Source organism: Lactuca virosa, chromosome 1, assembly GCF_052849685.1.
Source record: "Lactuca virosa cultivar CGN04683 chromosome 1, Lactuca_virosa_CGN04683_v6, whole genome shotgun sequence".
Lineage (NCBI taxonomy): Eukaryota > Viridiplantae > Streptophyta > Magnoliopsida > Asterales > Asteraceae > Lactuca > Lactuca virosa.
Window position 1 is genome coordinate 40,307,141 of NC_136426.1, and position 22,553 is coordinate 40,329,693.

At 35.2% G+C, this 22,553-nt stretch overlaps 1 long non-coding RNA gene across 1 annotated transcript; it reads left to right on the top strand.

The window, feature by feature from the left end:
* Nucleotides 1–8,080: 8,080 nt before the first annotated feature.
* On the top strand, nucleotides 8,081–15,916 carry LOC145104408 (uncharacterized). The gene is made up of 2 exons (XR_013707079.1): nucleotides 8,081–8,217; nucleotides 15,769–15,916. It is a non-coding gene; the product is annotated as an uncharacterized LOC145104408 (long non-coding RNA).
* Nucleotides 15,917–22,553: the final 6,637 nt, after the last annotated feature.

The following is a 22,553-nucleotide window of genomic DNA, read 5'->3' on the forward strand; positions in this document are numbered from 1 at the left end:
AACACCCGATCTTGGAGGTATTACTTTTACTATTATTTTATTTTAAAGCTTAAATTCAAGAATTCTTATCCTACGCAGGACGTAAGGTAGTCGCCTATGTTGAGCGCATGAGGGAATATGGATGCGAGGTTTAAATGATCTATGCAGGGCGTTGATAAGGCTACACAGGATGTATCAACTCAGAACCAAAACCCTAATTCTTGGGATTGTGAGCCCTATTTAAGGGCTCTAACCCCTTGAGGCCTTTCCATTCTTAGTCTCCACCCTCCCAAACGACCTCCTTAGAAACTCTAATCCCCATTTGTGAGTTTTGAGACTTTGGAGTGTTATATGTTCACCTTTGAAGGAAGAAGAGCATTGTGGAACCAGTTAGGAGCTCAAATTAGTATAGATCCGAGATTTGCATCTACTCATCCATATCTAGAAGGTATAAAGTTCCTACCTTGATGTTGTTTTTATGTTAGATCTAGTTATACTTGAGAATTTCGTGCTTTTGTACACATAACCATGGTTTTTATGAGTATGAGCTACTCTACACCTTTGGAGCACCATTTTTAGACGTTTTTAGGGTGATTAAGTCATAAAAATGAGAGCCTGGTCACTCTCATCCATCTACGCACGTGTTCATGAGCAAGGACAACTTTATGGACCTAGGTTTTAATTGTGCGCTCTTTGTGACCATGCAAATGGATAAAGTTAGAGTCTTTATCCATTAAGACATTTATATGGTTTATATATGAAAACAAGAAGAGCTGATTATTTATTTTAAGGACATAATAATTAAGTTAGTCATCAGGTGTCTACGCGGGGAGTAAGTTTCCTTACGATGGGCGTAGCCCTGATTTTTATCGTTTTGACACCTTAAGCTCTATGTTGGGCGTAGAGCTGCTACGCTAAGCGTAGATTGGCTGAACTTGACCATTGGCTTTTGACCGTTGACCGTTGACTTTGACCAAGTTTGACGCTAGGTCAAATTGATTATTCTGAGCTGTAGATTGAGACTTGGTCTCTGATTGTTGTATATGTGATCTGTAGAGTCGGTTATCGGATCAATAATCATTACTGCTATCTTCTATACTTTGAGGTGAGTTTCTTACTATACTCGTGGGTCGAAGGCACTAATGTCGGCCCACTAGATTTTGTTATGTACCCTTGTGTATACGATGATGTTATGCTATAGTGATCTGTTAGATTGGTAGATTTGTATGATTACCCATATTGCTGGTTATTGTTTATCTGTTTGCATATGTCGACATAGTGTAGTTGGGTTGAGGCGGTACTGCTTTTTGCTGTAAGCCAATAAACCCGGGAGCAATCCAGTCATAAGCTGAGGGCCGGAAGGGCAATCCAGTCTTATGCTGTGGCTCGGGAGCAAGCCAGTCATGAGTTGAGGGTCGAGAGTGGGTAGTCCAGTCTTATGCTGTGGGCTCGTGGGCAATCCAGTCTGATGTTGTGGGCCTAGTGTGCATACATTGTATATGTATTGCGGTGTGGGGTATGTATATGTATTGCAGTGTGGGGTATGCTGTTGATCGGGGCAAGACGAAAACGTGATCGTACACATCCTATTATTTATGTCTTGAGTTATTGATTTGATACTTGATTTTCTGGGATATGATTTGAAAACACTAGTTGTTTATTTATAGTTTACCGTGAAAATGTTTTATAAAAATGAAAATTTTTATATCATGGTTTTAGAAATGTTACACTATTCCTATATATATATATATATATATATATATATATATATATATATATATATATATATATATATATATATATATATATATATAATGTCATTGGAAGAAGAATCAAAGAAAAAACAATACAATACACGTACTTCTAGACAACAAGCAATAACATTGTGATCATGGGTTGAAAGTTCTTCAACATCATGAAAGAACACGATAAATTCCCGACATGAAATGATCCAAGGTAAATTTGAAGGGTTTTTTTTTTCATACGTTTGATAGTCTTTAAGAACCGTTTAACTGTTGTATTTTAGGAGATATACATCCAATATTAAAGGAAAAAATTATTTTTAAGTAAAATATGTTTACACATGCCTCATTCAAACTTGTTCTCGAGAGTCAAGATACAAATCAAATTCAAGTTGTAGTGTTCAATTATGGATGTTTTGAGTTATATGATTCGGACGGTTTATATTTAATATATTTTCTAACAATCTTTAACCCAAGATGTAATGTATGTCAATGACATACACCCAACCGAACTCCAAATCTCTACTATACGGAAGTGTCATTTCCCACTTAATTAAGAGACTCGATGACATTTTTTGGACCCACCAAGTAATGGCCGAGATAAAATATATTCACTTAAATGTTGGTTGTTTATTTGTAATTCCACTGTACCGGTCGTTTTATGATTGGCTATTTTGGTGATAATAGATTATTTTAGCTAAAAAAAGAACAGAAACTTATAGCAACTATTTTGTGAACATGAGGTGTTGTCGAGTTGCTAAAAAAAACAAATAATTTCACTTTGTTATGATTAAAAGGGATTTTAACTTTTTTTTAGATAAAGTTACTTATTTATATAAGTGATTTTGATATTACATTAATCAATTTTGTTGCGTAACTTATACGGTGAGTAATTTGTTTTGACAATAAATTGACAAAGAAACTTTGATACATAAATATCAAAGTTTAAATCGGTAGTTGTTATGTTAGGAGTAAATGATTTGTATTTATATATTCGCCACAAGTAAATAATTCAACAAAACTTCCTCGTTATAAGAGTAAGTAAATAATTCAACAAAATTTTATCGTTATAGGAGTAGACTAGGTGTTGGAAGGTGGGTAGATTCACATATGTCTCAAGCTGAGTGGTATACATTGCACCAGAGGATCCGTGGTATATGTGGCAACGGACCACGACCGTGCACACCATCCCAACCGGTCGTGGTTCGTCCATTTCGTGTTCCCTCGTGTTCCCGACGACGAATGTAAACAACCAATCAATTTTTTTTATTTCTTGACCGTTTTTTCAAGTTTTTCATTTTTTTTACAAACTCAATACCTATAAATAAAACCCTTTTTTCATCAAATTTTACACATCATTCTCTAAACAAAAAAAAAAAAAAAAAACTTTAAATTTTGACTCAGATGATGACAGAGAATTCATCTTGACTTTCTTCAACGTTGTGCACGGTGGCGAGTCTAGAATAGAAACCCAAGTGGTTCACCAAATAGGGTCGGTTCAAGAAAAAAATCGGGTTTACTTAGAAAAATAACCAATTCAACACGTATAAAAACTAATGGTGAGAGGACCGAGCCTAAACCGATAAACCTTAATTTTCTTTTTACTAAATTCAACTTAAATTTAAAATAAACCGATTTGTTAATTATTATTCACACATCTAATAGTCAGTAATAAAAAATGTGTGAGTAAAGGTTTTTCTTTAAAGAAAAAATGATATGAAAATGTATTTAAAAGTAAATAAAAAGTAAAAATGAAATTAACAAAATGGATATAAATTAACGATCAAATTGGAGATGATGTATCCGCGGGTTCCCCAAAGCAGCAAAAGTCAATAAATAGGATATATGTTTATTTTTATTATAACTCAAAATATAAAATCAAAAATAATAATAATATATATAATGTAATAAAAGAGAGTCCATTATCCTTAATGGAATTGGGAACTAAAGTAGAAAAAACCTATTGTTCCTAAAATAATTTGAATCGTCGTTCCATTGCTTCACCTCTGTTTCAACAATTGAGTTTTTTTTTTTTTTTTTTTTACCAACCCAAAATCTCTTTCTCTCTTTTCTTTCATTTTCTTTATAAGGTAGGTCCTCAGAAAACCTTTACGTGGTTTCTCAATGTCTTGGTATAGAATTTCTATTACTATTTATAAAATTAGGTGGGTCATGTGACCCATCTTAGGAATGCATAAACTCGCCACTGGTTGTGCAACACCTTCACGATTAAGAAAGTTTGAATGTTGCTCGTACAAGAGCGGTCATCAATCATGATCGCCAAGCCGCACACGACTTATTGGTACGTGATTACTTTGCTGATAATTGTCTTTACAATGACGACTCGTTCGAATGTCGTTTCCATCTAAATAAGGCTATATTTTTACGTATTAGTAATGTTTTAGAAGCCCGTTATGATTTCTTCAAACAAAAACCTGATGCTAGAGGAATAATGAGTTTTAGTAGTATACAAAAGTGTGCGGCTGCGCTTAGGTATTTGGGAGACGATATAGTATTTGATGCATCCGAGGAATACTTGAAAGTATCCGAGAGGACCATAATTGATTGTGTAGATTGGTTTTGTGCATGTGTGTATGATGTTTTTCACCAACAATATTTGTGTAACCCTACTCCATGTGATATTGAGAGATTATATTCGACTCATGAAGAGAGACATGGATTTCCAGGTATGCTTGGCAGTCTAGATTGTACGCATGTGGCTTGGGAAAAATATCCAACTGCATGGCGTGGTCAATTCACTCGAGGAGATATAGGTGGACCAAGTATAATCCTAGAAGCTGTTGCATCTCAGGATTTGTGGATTTGACATTCGTTTTTTGGAGCCGTAGGGTCTAACAATGACATTAACGTTGGTCAGTCTCCCATTTTCAACGACATTTGGATCGACAAAGCACCTGATATGTCGTTCACGGTGAACGAACATTCGTACAAATACAATTACTACCTTTGTGTTGGGATATACCCAGATTATTCTACACTTATGAAGGCATACTCTGTTCCTAGAAGTGAAACGACAAAGTTGTCCCAAAAAAGCAGGAATCAACGAGAAAAGATATCGAGAGGGCATTTGGAGTCCTCAAGCAAACATGACATGTAGTGAAATACACTACACGACTTTGGGATAAGGATATGATTAAACGAACGGTTCAAGCATGTATTATAATGCATAATATGATTAAAGATCAAGGTCGAGCGATTTGCACGTATGGCCGGGATAACATAGTCATCCTAATTGAAGAGTTTACACCCAGAACGACTGGATTTTTAGCACGAGTTGTTGAAATTCATAACAGTGAAACGTGTTTCAATCTTTGAGAAGATGTAGATCATTTGTACCAACTCAACATGAACGAATATTAATTTTTTTATGGTTTTTTTTAATTCTAGTTTTTTAAGTAAATGTGTTTTTTAAATTAATGTAATGTTTCTTTATTGAATGAAAAACTAATTAAAAAAATTTATATGTTTTTTTTTTGTATTTAAAAATTGTATTTTTATTGTATTTTTTAATTAAAAAAATAAAAAAAATGATGTAGAATGAAATTGTAATGGTGGGTATCGCATAGATTTAGTGGTAGTTAGTTATGAAGATATGACACCCACCATTATAGAGGTTAGTGATGAGTATAACGTGGGGTAACTATCCTAATAAAGTGGGGTAACTATCCTAGGAAGCGAAAGATCATCATTGCAGTCTTCTTTTGTTCACTTTGAAATATTTAGGCGGCGAGAAACAACAAGGTGTTTGAAAATGTCAAAACTACCCGTGCAAGAATTACAGATAACATTATTTCCTCATCGTATATGTGGTCGTATATGTGGTGTAACTATAGGAGTAGACTAATTGTTGGAAAGTTGATAGATTGATGTATATTTCCTCTTACTCGTCTAAATTGTACCTGAAAAACCTTCTTGTTTCTGACTGCATTTTAGCTTCTTAATCGTAGGTTTTTTTCGTATTTTTATATATTTTATTTCGCCATTAAAAAAAACAAAACGAAACTTTCAATTCTCGCCTATTCTGTTAAAACTTATATTAAAAAAATAAACAGAATTATAGCACATGGAAGACTTTTTTGAGATTGTAGTCGGCGGACGTTTGTGGATGTTTGCGACAGATGCATGATTTATAATTGTCATTTTCATGACTTTCCAAAAATAATTAAACACATTTTCCAAAAAAGATTTATAATTGTCTGATTTTTGACTTAGCGTGTTTCTTGATGCATTTCCTCATCTTTCCTAAATTCTATTTTAAAATTCTAAGGCAAATTGTACCTAAGTTATTATTATTGTTTTTTTCATCTTTAGTTTTCTTGTTTAAACACTTAAAGATAAAGTGTTATTAAACTTCCGTTTAAATGTTATTGTAAGGGCACATGGCATACAATGTGTTTGTAGTGGTGGACCCAGCTAGAAGTCGGTCGGGGGAGGGGGCGACAATGAGAGGTGAAAAAAACTGACACGATATAAAATCCGATACAAAATAAACGAGTTTGGCTAAAATATTTCAACCTGTTTAATTAAACAGGTTGACACAACACGACACGAAAATTAAACGAGTAAGGTTAGCCGGTTAGGGGTGAAAAATGCAACTCGAATATGACTAAAAAATGATCCGTTTATTTATATGTATGTTTTTTGATCTCTTTAAATAAACTAGAAAAATCCAAAACCAATACCATAAGTAAAAGAAAATCTTTGGGTTAAGTCATTTTCTAATATGGAAACAACTTTTTCCTCTTGTCATGACTTCATTTTCAGTTTTTCTGTTATTTCCCAAACTACATAGTTCCCTCGAACACCCCTCCTCCTCAAGATCCCGCCCTCCGCCTCTCAGTTCTTACACTTTCCATTTTGGCCCTCTAAACTTACCACAAATTTAGTCATTTCATCTCCCAACTATTACTTTTTCATTTCCACCTACGCAACTCATACTCTTTCAACATGTTTAGTGTTTCAACCTCACATGTCACGATGCATTTCAAGGTATACCCTTAACCCGAAACTCGTCATGAACTCGACATGAAAATAAACGGGTAGTCACGACACGACACGTTAATTAAACAGGCCGGGTTAGGGTTGAGCTCTATCAACCCGTTTACTGTTTTGACATAACGTAAACCGGACATGACACAACATGTTTGTCATGTCTACCCCTAACTGTTAAGAATTTTTTACATGGCAATATGATTGAATTTGGAAAATGATTATATTCATAAAAAACCAAGTTCACGGTTATAAATAATTGTTTCTAATTTCATTCGGGCTTTTGAACATCAAGAATCAAAAAGCATCGGTCGATCATTAATGGAAACAATAAATACTTTTCCATCAACGCGTGGTAGTGATGTTCAAGTTATTTCTCTTTAAGATTTCAATTCATATTTGTTAAAAAAAAAGTCTGAAACTTTGTAGGAATATGAGTTATAAAAAAGGTCTATTTATCTTGTTACTATAGAAAATTATTTACGATATTGGTTTCTTGTAGTCTGACAATATAAAAAGGAGACATTATAACGTCGTTTCACCCATACATGAAAAATCTTAGGACCATTTATGTTAATATCTCTAGTATTCTGTTCATATATTTATGTGAAATAATTTATCTAATGAGTATGAATATATGTGTAAACATACGATGTATAAACCTATTTATATTTTTGTATGCCGTTATATATTAGTCATTACTAGATTTTACTTTCATTTTTACAAAGTTTGTTTTAGTATCGTCGTAAGAACAGTGCCAGAACGAGTTCAACGTTTACGGAAAGTTTATGGAAACTTTTATCTGTAAATTCGTTGATTAATTTTTTAATGAAAATCTAAACAGAGTTTTGGAACCATACGAAAAAGGCGGCTTTCATGACTATTTACGGAAAGTTTGTTTGCTTTCGAATGACTTTAAAATGTAAATCTCTTAATGATTCATAACACTGTTATGTCTTAATCATTGATAATTCTTAATTATAGATATATTTATTTTTTATAAATTATATTTTTTATAAAACAATTTTGTGGGATGTTTTTAGTGCCGAAGAAGGAATGCGGAAAGTGACTTCCCGTCAAAGAAACCACACCGTTTGATAACGAAAGGTTCCCAAGGAGATGGACCATAATAAATAATAAACTTTGATAGTCCACTTATTAGGTGAAAGACTTAAGGATTTATTTTATTATATAGAAAAATATGAAATTTATAAAACAGATAAATAAAAGATCCTAAACATCACCCTCATAACTACCATGGTTTCATTTTAATCTACTGCCGATTTTCTTGCTCAATTCCTATTGTATTGATTTCTCAAGGAAATCATATCTCAATGGTATCGTTATTGTCCAAAGCATATACCAAGTTTAAGTCTTGGCTTATCAGATATGCACTGCATCTCAATGTTCGTGGTTTCGTTTCCAATCTTCAAATTCAGAATTTGCCATATTAATCAGATTCGACGAGGCCAATTTGCTTTACAAGGTATCTCAACAAAACTTTTTTTTATGATATCATAGATCCCCCCTATTATCTTTCTTGGAGTTGCACATTTTTTCCAAGAAAATTCCAATCCACGCAACAAGAATTTTTATTCTTGGATGGATAATGAACATAAGATTTTGAATCTTTCTTTGGGTGTTCAGAAAAATCCTCATTTGTCAAACTTGGATCATGGTAAGAATATGTATCAAACATAGTTCTCACTATCCATGTCATAAGATAAGACATATTAGAGCTATTTCAGACTTAATTATCTTATGAGTTTTTTGATTTTTTTAGTTTTAAACTTAGTTAGTGCTTTGTATAGTATGCAACCCAAAATTAGTATTGGAAGATCCGTATTTATCCATTATTAACCGTACGATGTATTCTTAAGTTTGGTTCCTCCTCTTAGATGTATCATGCTCCGTGAAATCATTTGCGAAACAACTTTCATAATGACAAGATAAATATCTAAATAAGGGAAGATCTGCATTATACATTATTAATCGTATCATATGTAACTAGTTTTTTCCTCATCTAAGATGTATCATACTATATGATACCACTTGATGAAGTCAATTGTGAAACAACTTTCATAATGATATGATAATTACCAAAATACTTGACGCAGATCCATAATCATCTTCTAATAGAGATTTTGAAACTACTTGAACATTTCAAATGAAAACCATATACTATGTCTTGAAGATACTTGAACATTTCAAAGTTTTATGATTATGTCACGACCTACATGATTTAATACATTTATTAGTACAAATGACAAACTATTTATCAGTATATTAACTATAATAATCTACTTTTTATTAAAAGTTTTCTTTGGCATTTTACAATGTAACCATGATTCACATGTTTCATAAAATTCCAAAACAAATGAGGTCAAAAGTCCATGTAAGGGCATCCACAATGCATTGAATTTCATATAGTTCAATGGATTGTCACATCATCTTTGTATAATCCATATAATTCTATCATTTTCTTTTTACAATGCAATGAACTCTATAAAATTCAATAGAATATTACAAAAGGTAATTTATAGTATATATATTTATGAATTAAAAACTTTCATTTTTCCCGTTGAAGAGTTCAATGCCCATTGAACTCCAAATCCATTGAATGCTAAAGTGGCATCCCATACTGGTAGAGTTTCATCCATTGAATGACACTTAAATTTATCACATCATTCAACTTTCTCATTGAAGTCACCATTATAAATGGTCTAAATGGAATTGGGAGATGTGATTCTCATTTATATGGCCTAAGAGACATTGTATTAAGTGAAATATAATATAAAATTTGTTTTTATTGCCTTACATCGTCATTTTTGTGTTGAAGATATACTAGTAGGCATGAGCAAACGGACCGAACCGGCCGGAACCGGCCCGACCCGGACCCGAACCGGGAACCGGCTTCGGCCAAAATCAAGAACCGAACCGGCCCGGCAGTTCTACCGGTTCCGGTTACGTGTCCGGTTTTTGCCGGGTTTTCGATTTTGAAACCGGTTTAATTTGACACACTTTATTGCGGGGCTTGTAACTCATTCAATTTTTAACCAAATCAAGCGTTTTTGTAGTCTAAACTTAACTACAAAACCTAAACTACGTGTAGGAAAAAGATTCAGGTCAAAAAAACTTAAATTGAGTGAGTTATGCACATTTGAAGAACAAAGTCAGATTACGTTTAATTGATATATCATAAAAAAATTCTGATTTGACACCCTTCCTTGCGGCGCTTGTAACTCATTCAATTGTTAACCAAATCAAGCGTTTTTATAATCTAAACTTAACTACAAATCCTAATCTACATGTAGGAAAAAGATTTAGGTCAAAAAAAGTTAAATTGAGTGAGTTATGCACATTTGAAAAACAAAGTCATATTACATTTAATTGCTGAAACATAATTTTTTTTTTGATTTGACACCCTTCATTGCGAGGCTTGTAACTCATTCAATTTTTAACCAAATCAAGCGTTTTTATAATCTAAACTTAACTACAAATCCTAATCTACATGTAGGAAAAAGATTCAGGTCAAAACAAGTTAAATTGAGTGAGTTATGTACATTTGAACAACAAAGTCAGATTACATTTAATTGCTGAAACATAAAAAAAAAATTCTAATTTGACACCCTTCCTTGCGGGGCTTGTAACTCATTCAATTTTTAACCAAATGTAACGCCCGTAGATCCGGGCTAGTCAATTTAGAGACGATGAGAATCAAAAATGAGTTTTTGATGGAAGATTATTTAGAAGGATTAATCTTAATCAAGTTGTAGTATATGTTACAAGGGTTCCGTACATATAAAGAACGTCGAAATCCGAGTTATAACGAAGAAGTTATGACCCGTCGAAGTTTTACAGCAAAACCAACACGACACCGGGAGACGTAAATAGTGAATTTACGGTAGAAGACTTTTTAGCCTTAGTGATCTAAACAAAATTTGTAGTATACGTTAAACCGAGAACATACAAAAAAAGAACGCCCAAATCTGACTTCGTATGAGGAAGTTATGAATTTTCTAAGATTTGGCATAGCAGTGCACGGCCCGAAACTCGAATTTTAGTTCGAGCGGTTTTTGGCCTACGCGACCTAAATGAGAGTTGAAGATCTCATTAATAGGAACTCAACGGTAAAAAGACAGATGAAAACGGAGTCCATATGTAGAAGTTATGAATTTTACACGGACATTTAACAATATAATCTCATCCTACTGTTAAATTTAAGATCGGTCGAGAATTAGCTGACCGAGTCTAAATGAAAGTTTTAGATCTTGTTTTTACCTACGTGTGGATATAAATAATGTCGAGAGTAGAGCTCGTATGTTAAAGATATGGACGAAACTTGGTCCCTACTCTTCGAGCGCGATAAATTCGATACAGTTTTGTAAATCTGAGATAGAATGAGAATTAGCTGACGGCGTCTAAATGAAAGTTGTAGTACTCGTAAATACCAACGCGTGGATATAAAGAACATCAAAAATGGAGTTCGTATGAAGGAGTTACAAATTATAATAACATATTTACGTATTAAAATAAAGTATAAATCATATATACGTACACACACACACACACACACACACATATATATATATATATATATATATATATATATATATATATATATATATATATATATATATATATATATATATACAAATGTATATATCATTCGAAAGGTATCGGCGATGCGGTTATTATAAGACTAGTGTTGAGTACTTTCAACATGAGTTTAGTACAAATATCGTTAAATCTATTTAAAATAGTATTATGAAGGGGTGTTTAGTTGTTTATATAACTATAAGGTCATTAAGTAATTAAGGAGGGTAGTTTTTGTAAATTCAATTACTATAAATAAGAGGCTTGGGCTCTCATATTTCTTGCACCATTCTCTTGATTCAAGAGTCTTTCTCTTCTTATCCCCCGAGCATTTCGGTCCCTCGTGATTCGACTTATCTTTCTGTAGTTTTAGTATAGTAAGGTGAGCGCTGAAGCGCTGCACGAATCTTTCTTAGAAAGATTCAGCGACGAAGTTCTGCCCGTACAGAGCCCGACTCCTAGCTAAAACCCCCTTGTAAGTAAGTTATGCTTACCTATTTTAATATAGCTTATATTTAAAATTAGTATTGTTATTATGAACTTATAATAAATATTTGAGCTATTATTATGACTTATATAAGTGTCGTTATAATATCTTTTTAACTACTCGCGGTACGGGGAATCTGGTTTAAAGGGCCGCATAGGGTTGTTGGATTTCAGAAGTACTATATGCCAAAATGGTCCTGCCCTTCGGTGTTTTATGTCTGGCCCTTGTTTGTACATAGTGGTTGGAAAGTATTGTTTAAACGCTTATATAATAATAATAATAAGACTAATAATTAGTCACGGTAAATATTAGACTAAAATCTAGTGGTAATAATACTAGGTTTCGCCGAAGGAAATTATTTTAAAGTAAACGAAGCGTTGTCCGAGTACCGAGTCACCACCTTATCAAGTGAGTGCATAGTTACTTTCATCTTACACATAGATATGAAGTATTTTATATAAATTACGTGCTATGTGCATAATATCTGTATACTTGCTATCTATGCTGGATGAACGATTTTATACAAGTTTTATATGATTTAAACTATATATGTATTTATATCTACATAATATGTTGGGTAAAACATGGGTAGATGAAATATGAGTTGGATGATGAGTTGAGAGGTGATATAGACCATGAGGTAAGGGTGAGAGGTGGACGATGTGAGAAGCCTTATTCCCAAATGTTGGCCCCGTCATCTAGCAGAGTATGGATGACAACCACGGACTATTCTAGACAGTCCAGTGGAACACTAGCAGACTCGCAACCTGTAGGTGTTGTGAACGATGTGTTCACCCGGTGTACTCTAAACCTTGGGGATCATGCAGACTTGGTGCCAAAACCCTGGCGACTATGCGGACTTAGTGTCTGTTGTATAAACCCTGGCGACTATGCAGACTTAGTGCCTAAACCCTGGCGACTATGCGGACTTAGTGCCTGTTGTATAAATCCTGGCGACTATGCAGACTTAGTGCCTAAACCCCAGTGACGATGGACTTCGTTCCGATTCCTTAGGATGATCCTTAGGAATGAATGAACGAGGAATAGTTGATTCTTAGGGTAGATCCTTAAGAGTAGAGAAGATAACGGGGATGGGTAATTGGGTTGATTGTTTGATGTTTAAACATAATAATTATATTATTGTGGGTTGAAAACCCTATGTACTCACCAGGTTTCCCAACCTGACCCACTCCAGCTTATTTCTATCACAGGTGTCGATATGAAGTTACATTACACTGAGAGATTTAAAAGAGATGTAGATCACTAGTGTAAATGAATGTAAGTTCTGTTTATGCTTATGTTTCTGTATTGACGATGACATCCCAAATGTTTTAAAAATGAATAAAAATATATTTCTTCGGAAATGCTTTGATAACGTATTTATCATGTTTTACTGAGAACAAATTCCGCAACATTTTTATTAAAAGAAGTACTCTGATTTTTATTAAGCATAAACAAAATCGGTCTTTTCTGGCCGTGAAAATGGGGATGTCACACCAAATCAAGAATTTTTCTAGTCTAAACTTAACTAAAAATCCTAATCCACATGTAGGAAAAAGATTCAGGTCAAAACAAGTTAAATTGAGTGAGTTATGCACATTTGAACAACAAAGTCAGATTACATTTTATTGCTGAAACATAATTTTTTTTTTGCTTTGATACCCTTTCTTGCGGGGCTTGTAACTCATTCTATTTTTAACCAAATTGTGACAACCCGAAACTTCTATCTTGTACACTTAGTCAATCCAATCAATGATAAAGTTGTTTTGTTGACTTCTTGTGCTGTTGAAGGGCTCGTTTAAGCGTTCTAAGCTTGAGTATAGCCAAGGTTGAAGTTAGGAATGAGTCGGCAAGCTGTATAGTGTCAAAACAGGTCCATACACACCTTTAGGAGTAGTGTACGGCCGTACACCTGGGTGTGTGGCCGCACACTCACCTCTTGGCCGCATACTCACTTCTAGGCAGCACACTCACCCTTATATAAAGGGTAGTCCCCTTTCCTTTCATTCCTTTAACACCTTGGCAGCACACAACACCATTTCTCTCAAGCTTCTTTAACCACAAACCCTCCAAAGCTTCAAAAACGTGAGTAATCCATCCCTTACCTTGTTGTGCTTGAAGAACCACTTGATCTAAGCCTTGAATCATCGAGTCCCGTCATGTTCTTCATCTCTTTGAAGGAGTACGACCGCACACCCACATATGGTGGCTGCACACTCCTAAAAGTCCCTCCAAAGTGAGAGTTTGGCTTCCACCTTCGAGTTAGACATGACCATAGCCTTGCTACACCTTGGAATTGGCATTTTGGACACAAACTTGAAGGGTGTACGACCGCACACCCCTGTGTACGGCCGCACACACCTTTGTGCGACCACACACTCCCTTGTGCGGCAGCACACTCCTGTGTGCGGTAGCACACTCCCTTGTACGGCAACACACACCTTTGTGTGACCACACACACACACACCCTAGGACCACAAACCCATTTCTAAGGCCCTTAACTTGTACTACCACTAAGTATGGACCTAGAACACTTCATGGATGCAAGTATGGACTTTGAAAACACCTCAAAGGCACCCTCCATCATGAGTGTACGTCCGCACACCCCTTGGGCCGCACACCCATGGCCGCACACACCTTTAAGGAGGTAATACACCCCTCTCATTCAGTCCTTTAAGGTCCTAACACTTAGTGCAAGTAGTCCCAAGTTCTTAGAGTGGTTCCTCATAATATCTAGTAGTGAAATACCTTCATTTGACTCCTTTATGTGTCATTACATGTTACTTAGGATCAAATAGTGTTCAAGACTTCACTTGAACATCCCGCATTCCGTATCGATCCTTCATTCAAATCGCCCGAGGTGAGTTCATACCCCTACACTTTTCCGAGTTTTCATGTTTTCAGGGGGAGGATACAAGCAAAATCATAAGGAATCTTGTGCTCAAAATATATTATTTTGTTTAAGATAATTATATTTTCAGTATACTTTTAACATGGAAAACAGTTTTACCAAACGGTTAAGAAATCAACTCGCCGAAACAGTTCAAAACTAGGGCAATGAACCTATGAATCATGAAGTAAAATGTATCATTTTATAAAGGATTCATGTTAATCACGAAAATGATTTTCAATATTATTCCTTGTAAATTTGTTAGTCTAAGTTGGAGACACGTCCTTGGTAACACTCACCACCGAAACAGAGTGTAGGACTAACACTTATGACCAGAATCTCTTGTAGGGAGAGCGTGACTGTTGTGTATAGATCTATACGGGACAGACTATCCCGCACCTCGCTGCTAGCTACAGTGGGACCGGCAGGTCTACGGGTGACAAAGTCATAAAGGATACTGGCCCCGTTACGTGCCATATCCAGTTAATGTATGGTCGTAAAACTCACAATGTAGATAACAACAATTTACTTATGTAATAATGGATCAAGCGAACTAACCTCAAAGTAATAACCGATTGATTACTGGAAGGTATTAACAATACCTTCAGGATTTAGTTCACCACGTTTTTATTAGTTTTGTTTATGTAATAAGGCTAATATACCTCACTGGGAGTAACCAGGGTTTTCCAAAGGAAACTACGTTTATCGATATAAGTATGGTAGATACTTGTACACTTCAGTTTAGAGCGGATAACCAACAATCAACTTTTAGGGAAAATATAGGATTTTCTCGGGATAACACGACTTTTTCATAAACGGATGGTTTAACATTTATCTAAAGGGACATTCATATTCATTCCATGATTCCTTGGATTGTACATATCTTGTATGAATCTGGAAGTCATGGAAGGAATGGGTTTTCAAACATGCTTTTCATAAGAAAATATGGGATTTTCTTTAGGAACACCTTCCAAAAGGATCAAAGAACATTTTCCACCAAAACTAAATGCTTATGAACTCACCAGCCTTATGCTGATATTCTTTCAATCTGCTTGTATTCTCAGGGAATTAGTAGACCGGTACTTTCAGGAGATTGGAGAAGTCGGAGCGTTAGAGTCACGTCTTTCCATTTTACTTTTGATATGAACAAAACTATGTATTAAGACAATATAAACCTTTTTCATATATGTATTCAATGTCTGGTTGTGTTTACTATGCTTGCTATGATACAATTGTTGTGATACTACGCATTACGTCCTCCGCCCCAGAACGATTCTGCCGTTCAGGTTTTGGGGTGTGACACAAATCAAGCGTTTTTATAGTCTAAACTTAGTTACAAATCCTAATCTACATGTAGGAAAAAGATTCAAGTAAAAAAAAAGTTAAATTGAGTGAGTTATGCACATTTGAACAACAAAGTCAGATTACATTTTATTGCTGAAACATAATTTTTTTTTGATTTGATACCCTTCCTTGCGGGGCTTGTAACTCATTCTGTTTTTAATCAAATCAAGCGTTTTTATAGTCTAAACTTAAGTATAAATCATAATCTACATGTAGGAAAAAGATCCGGGTCAAAAAAAGTTAAACTGAGTGAGTTATGCAACTTTCAAAATTTGAGTGAGTTATCCGGCCCGGTTCCCGATTTTGGACCGGTTCGTCCCGGCCCGACCGGTTCTAAAAATTGACGAGATTATAGTACCGGTTCCGGCCGGTTCCCCGGTCCATATGCTCATCCCTGTATACTAGAAATACATTAGTGAAATAATTTTCATATAAATTCCATGAAAATGAAATTGCATAATTCTTTAGTATCTCCTACTATTGCACTTCCTACTCCAACTAGAAAATATTGATCATTGTAATAAACTTGTCAAGCAAACAATGTTCGATAGATTATTTAGTAGAGGTGTAGAAATATCGATTTTATCTGACCCGGATAAAAAATATGGTTTGGATTTTTAAGTGAACAATGTCATATAATTTATGCTTGAATATATTGTTTTTAAAATTACGTTGGTTTTATCAATCATCAGAAACTTATTACAATTTATGTTGCCAAATAAAAAGACAATTATAAATTGTTTTTATTAAAACACCTTTCAAAAAAGGCACACCTTACTTTAGTAAATAAACATCTTTTAAATGATTTCGAAAAATATCAATAATTTCAAGAATTAATATGTAATAAACTCTTTCTAGTTGTTGTTTAATCTCGGTACCATAACTGGACTGAACTAGTACCAAACCGTGTAGTACCAAAACCATTTGAGGCCAAAACAAGAATCGAATATCGAAGTAAAGTAGAGTGTGCAGTACCAGTTTGTTTTAAGAAATTACGTTTAGTTTGCAATTTACAGTGAGCTCTGTAACGACTGAAAAAGTGAGTATTTGGCTATACTCTATTCGGTGTTTATAATCCGTGTTGGGGACAGACAACATGGTTGAGAAAAATCAAGAAAACGGATAAATAAGGAACATGACGCATTCTCTATGTGACGTGATGCTTCTATGTGTCTAGTCAATGGACACATATCACCAGATCGTGACACGTAGCAGGGAATAGGTGGAAAAAGTAATGACTCGACTTGTAGATTATTTCGCAACGCGAAGACATGGTTGAGTGATTAGGTGACCCGACGCATCTTCCAAAATCTTATATATATATATATATATATATATATATATATATATATATATATATATATATATATATATATATATATATAACTCGTTCAATGAATGATGACTTTTGCCCGGGGAAATGGAAAAGTCGGAATAATGATCTTACGAGAATATGGTTTAAAGGTTCCTATAGGAACATTGTTATGTGATTCCTATGGGAATAATATTATGTGGTTCATACGGAAAGAATGATAAAGATTCCTATGGGAAAAATGTTATGTGTTTCCTACGAGAACAATAATAAAGGTTCCTACGAGAACAATGATAAATGTTCCTACATGAATAGTGATAAAGGTTCCTACGGGAAGAATGACAAAAGTTCCTACAGGAACTGTGTTATGTGGTTCTTGCGGGAACAATGATAAAGATTAATACAGGAACAATGTTATGTGGTTCTTTCAGGAATAGTGATAGAGATTCTTGGGGGAACAATGATAAAGGTTCCTGATGAACCAACGAATCGAGTATAAAATGAATCAGAGTTAAAATTGTAGTAAGAATGCGAGATTGAACAACGGATGTAAATATGATCTTGTTTCAGCTCTATTACGCTTTCGAATGTTTATAGAGTACAAAGACAGGTCTGTAAAAACTCTTATCTAACTCTAGTAAATATCCCTATTTATAGGAATCAGAAAGCGTACAAAAAATATAGTAAGGCATAGACACTTAAGCTTCGAATAAAAGCGCCTTAGTAAAATAGATTACAAAGCATTCGAAGAGTGCAAAATATACTTCGACTAATTACAAAATTTTTGACCCTTACAATCTCCCCCTTTGTAATCATAGTCGAACTTCTTAATTTGTAAGAAGCTGGATGGAATACGGCATCACTCTTCGAATTTCCGTATACCAGAAAATTATCTTCTTTAGCTCTTTCTTATCTCCTTCATTGTTCTTCTTACAATGATTCATACGAACAATTAAGTTTGTATATTGAGACGTTAAATATCTCTCCACTTCGCATGCCTGAAATAAGAAACGTTTTGCTTTTCCAGCCTTGTCCTTTCCTGCGAAGACTAACCCAAAAGGCTTCAAGCAGATTTCACCATCAACATACTTTTTCAATTCTGCTTGAGTCTTCGTAGGTGCCATTGGAGCTTTTATTTCCATACCTTTAGCTGTAGCTAACTCCACATCAGTTAGAGCCAAGCACTCATAATAATTTTCGATGAAAATCTTGATGTGAGCAACCCCAAGCTTAAATTCATCAGGTTCAGTGTTTTGAAGATATGAAAAAGATTTGTCTTTCATAATCAATGCAACTTGTATAAGATCATACAAGTTCATTAATGGAAAATCTGCAATTGTAAATTCGCAAATACTTCCATTTGCCCTGGCCACCACGTACTTGATATTTTGGACTGTGTTTTCGAACACCACATCCTTTTTCATACTGATAACTTTCTTGATCTTCACCAAAGACCAAACTTCCTCAGGGGCTTTTACAAGAACAGCATGAAATCTAATTTTCATGTGAGTACCATCATCCTTTTCTTTGAAATTTCCTTCTACTTTAAATTGTGGCATGATGAACATCATCTCATTCACTGGAAAGTCAAGCTGACTTGTATCAGTATTCATAACCATGTAACTCTGCTTTGGTTTCTTCTCAAACGAATACATATGATTATATGCAACCCTGGCTTCAATTGTTTCATAATTGTAGTGTTTGGACGGATCACCTTTGTCCATACCCTTAGGATCACTCGCACGTTGAGTCATTATGCTTTGAATCAACCTTAGTCTTTCAATTTCAGCTTCTGCTTCAGCTTTCTTTTCTTCTTTCGACTTTTCCACAACTATCGTTTTCCCTTTATCTTTCAAAGCTGAATCATATATTACTTCTTTTTTTTTCGAACCACTCCCACTAGTATCAACAGATTTACCAATCACAATTCCTTTCGAAATTGGTCTTGTAATTGGCATAGTTGTTACAACTGTTGATGTAACTGGCCCAGCAGATGCTACGATTGGCTTTGTTGTTGGGATCTTCGAAGAAAACACCTTTCCCAAATCCTTCGCATCTTCACCACCAGCCTTCGTATCTTCAATTTTTCTTTCTCCCCCTTGCACCCCTGTGAAAACAAGTGGGGCATCTGTTGTTGGTAGAAGGCTTGAAATACGAGAAAGAGGGGTCAGTTGCTTGTGGAGAATAGCTTCGAATTGTGTGAACTTCTGGGATAGAAAGTCTGGAGTAATCAGAGAAGACGAAACTGGCTTGACAGATAGATCTTTTAACTCCTTCAGTAACGTAATCACTTCCACAAAGTTTTTATGGTCCATTGTAGAAAGTTGAGTAAGTTGAGGACTCAAACTTTCGTACAACTTGACAAATTTCGTGACAGCATCACAAATTATGTCAATCTTCTGATTCAGAGACACATAATCCTGTTGGACACTAGCAATCTCTTTTTGCATGTCTTCGCGAAGTTCACGAATATGCAAATTAACATCCTCCCTGACTTTCTTAACTTCCTGAACATAGAGAACATGTCTTTCCTTGGCAACTGTCTTCAATTCTTTCAAGTCTCCTGCAAACTTCGAATTTTGAGAATTTATGCGTAGCTCATTGTTTTGATCAATATGATCAACCTTCTCCAAAATTCTCGACTCCGAGTCTCTAACCATCCCAGAGACTTTACTCACTATCTTGGTTTCGAACATTTGCAACATCGTATCAACTTCCAAACTCGAAACCGATGAACCACCCCCAGATCAACTTGAGATTGAATTATGGAATTCAATTTCTTATTCAAAATTTTAAACTGCTTCATCGTCATCAGCATATGATCTGGAAAATCTTCTTCTTCGTCATCAAATTCTAATTCATCAAACATACCTCCAAAACCCTCGTTGTCAGTTTCTGTTTCCATACGAATGGTTTCTTGAATAGGCGAATTAATTTTGGGTGGATCAGTAGATTGAGAAGAAAAAATGGAAGTAAAGGGTTGATTGATGATATTTTCGAATGTAGGTGAATCAGTGGTTGAAGTAATCGGAGTGATTTGTGGAGGTAAATAAACAATATTTTCGAAGGCAATAGAAGTAGGGTGACCTTGATCTTCTTTCTTCGAATCTCCTTTACCCATATTGACATTTGCATCTGTATCAGATACGTTTGCAGTGATGCCTGAAGTTCGTACCTCCTCAGAAACTGATTTGGCAACCGAATCTTCGGGTGGTATGACTATTGTCTGCTCAGGAGTGGAACTTTCTTTGTGAAGAGTTACTTCTGGTGTTTCAGGAATTTGTTCATCTTCATCTTCTGTAGATTCAGTGGAGAGCATAAGCTTTCGTGTCTTCTTCTTCTTCTTCTTCTTCTTCTTCTTCTTCTGTGAAAGATGTTTGGCCATATCCTCAGCCCTTCGTTTCTTTGACGATGGAGAAACAGGTGTTGGTACTTGACGAATTAAGACACCTTGATGAGTAACCTGAGGTTTTCGTACCATGTTAAGTGTTGGAGACTTGCGTATATGCTTAGACGTCATTTTGATTCTTCGAAGAATACCGGTCTTCGAAGGAATGACCACTTTCTCTTGAGTATCTTCAACAACAGGCTTAATCGATTTAGTCTCAGCAACAGACACTTCGTGTACCACTGGCTCTTCAACTGTAATTGGCTTCTTCTTTGAAGATTTCGTAGATTGCAATTCCGTGACTTTCTTTTCAGAAGAACCAGATTCATTCTTCTTCGAACGCTTGGATTTCTTCTCTTTTCTTGGCAATAATTTCCCAGTTTTCATAGTAGAATCAATGTTTTTCAAATAATCCACCAAGATTGAATTCGTAGGATCAACTCGTTTGAGCATAACATCAGGAATACGAGCCACAAAGGGAAAATCTTCAACATTATCTGTGACATCCTTCGGACAGTGGTATGTCTGAAAAACAGCTTTTTCTTCATCATTGGGTACCAAAATCCCCTCCTTGTTGTAGAAATATTGTAGAATCAAGCTCCAGTACCTCGCACATGAAATACCCTGAAGAGCATCCGTGTGTTCTACACTCTTTTGAAATTCCTTCCATAATTGTGTAGAATAATCCACTTAAAGGTCATAGTATAGCCCAACAACCATGTCATATACCTCCATTCGTCCTTTATCGAGACCAACAGTTCTACCAGTTAAACACCTCAGAAAAATACCAAATAGAAAATTCCAGATACAAGGAAGACCAGATTTCTTAAACTCACTGATCTTAGTTGGTTGTGGTTGATAACCCATCTCATTGAACATATGGACAATTTGAGGGAATGAGAAATCAACATACGGTGGTGAATTTGGAATTTCAAGAATTTGGCAAAAGAGTTTCTTGGACAATCTGGCCTTTTTGTCATTAACCAAATTAAAAGTAATGGCTTCAAAAGCTTTGTTGTATGTAGTCGTTGATCCTGCTTGAGAAAGCCATGACATCGGAACTGAAAACGAACTGAACATAGCCTTTGACAGAACATAACTCTTTAAAGCAACAACTAACATCTTCAATTCTTCAGGGTATTGAGAAACATCGGCCTCCAATTGATAGTTAGTTCCTTGAATCTTCATAATCGGTAATGAAGTCACATCTTCAGTGGTTTGAGAAGGGTCAGCATCGACATGAGCAGAAGTCGCCATTGTTAGGGTTTGAAAGCTTTGAAGATCAAAGAGAATTGGGAATTTTTCCTTTGAACGCGTAAACTGATAATAGACCCTTGAATCCCCTTTTATATGTAACCCTAGAATTTGAATTTGAAGCGGGATGTGCAATTAATGATATCCGACGTGGCATCTTAAAAGTCGCATCGGTCTGCCAAAAAATTTCCAGGTGTCAAAAAGTAACTGTCACATCTCCTTGAAACAAGGAAACGTCTCCTCCCACAGTCTGTACGTGTCTCGCCAAGGAATAGTAACCGTCAGCATCCTTCGGATGGAGGAAAGGCTCTTTCACTTTTGGGATGAAAAGCGAAGTCATATGCTAGATGTTTGAAATCATCAGCCTGAGTTGGTATTGCTCAGAACCTCAAGGATTTCGTGAGTGCAGTGTTCCAAAGAATTTAGACAAGAAGCAATACTAAGAAAAATTTGGGATACTGTGATGTCAAAATATCAATTTGACACGAAGGCAGATAAAACCCCGGGCAAAGATTGCTTCGTTAATCACTAAGAGAGATGATCAACAGCTT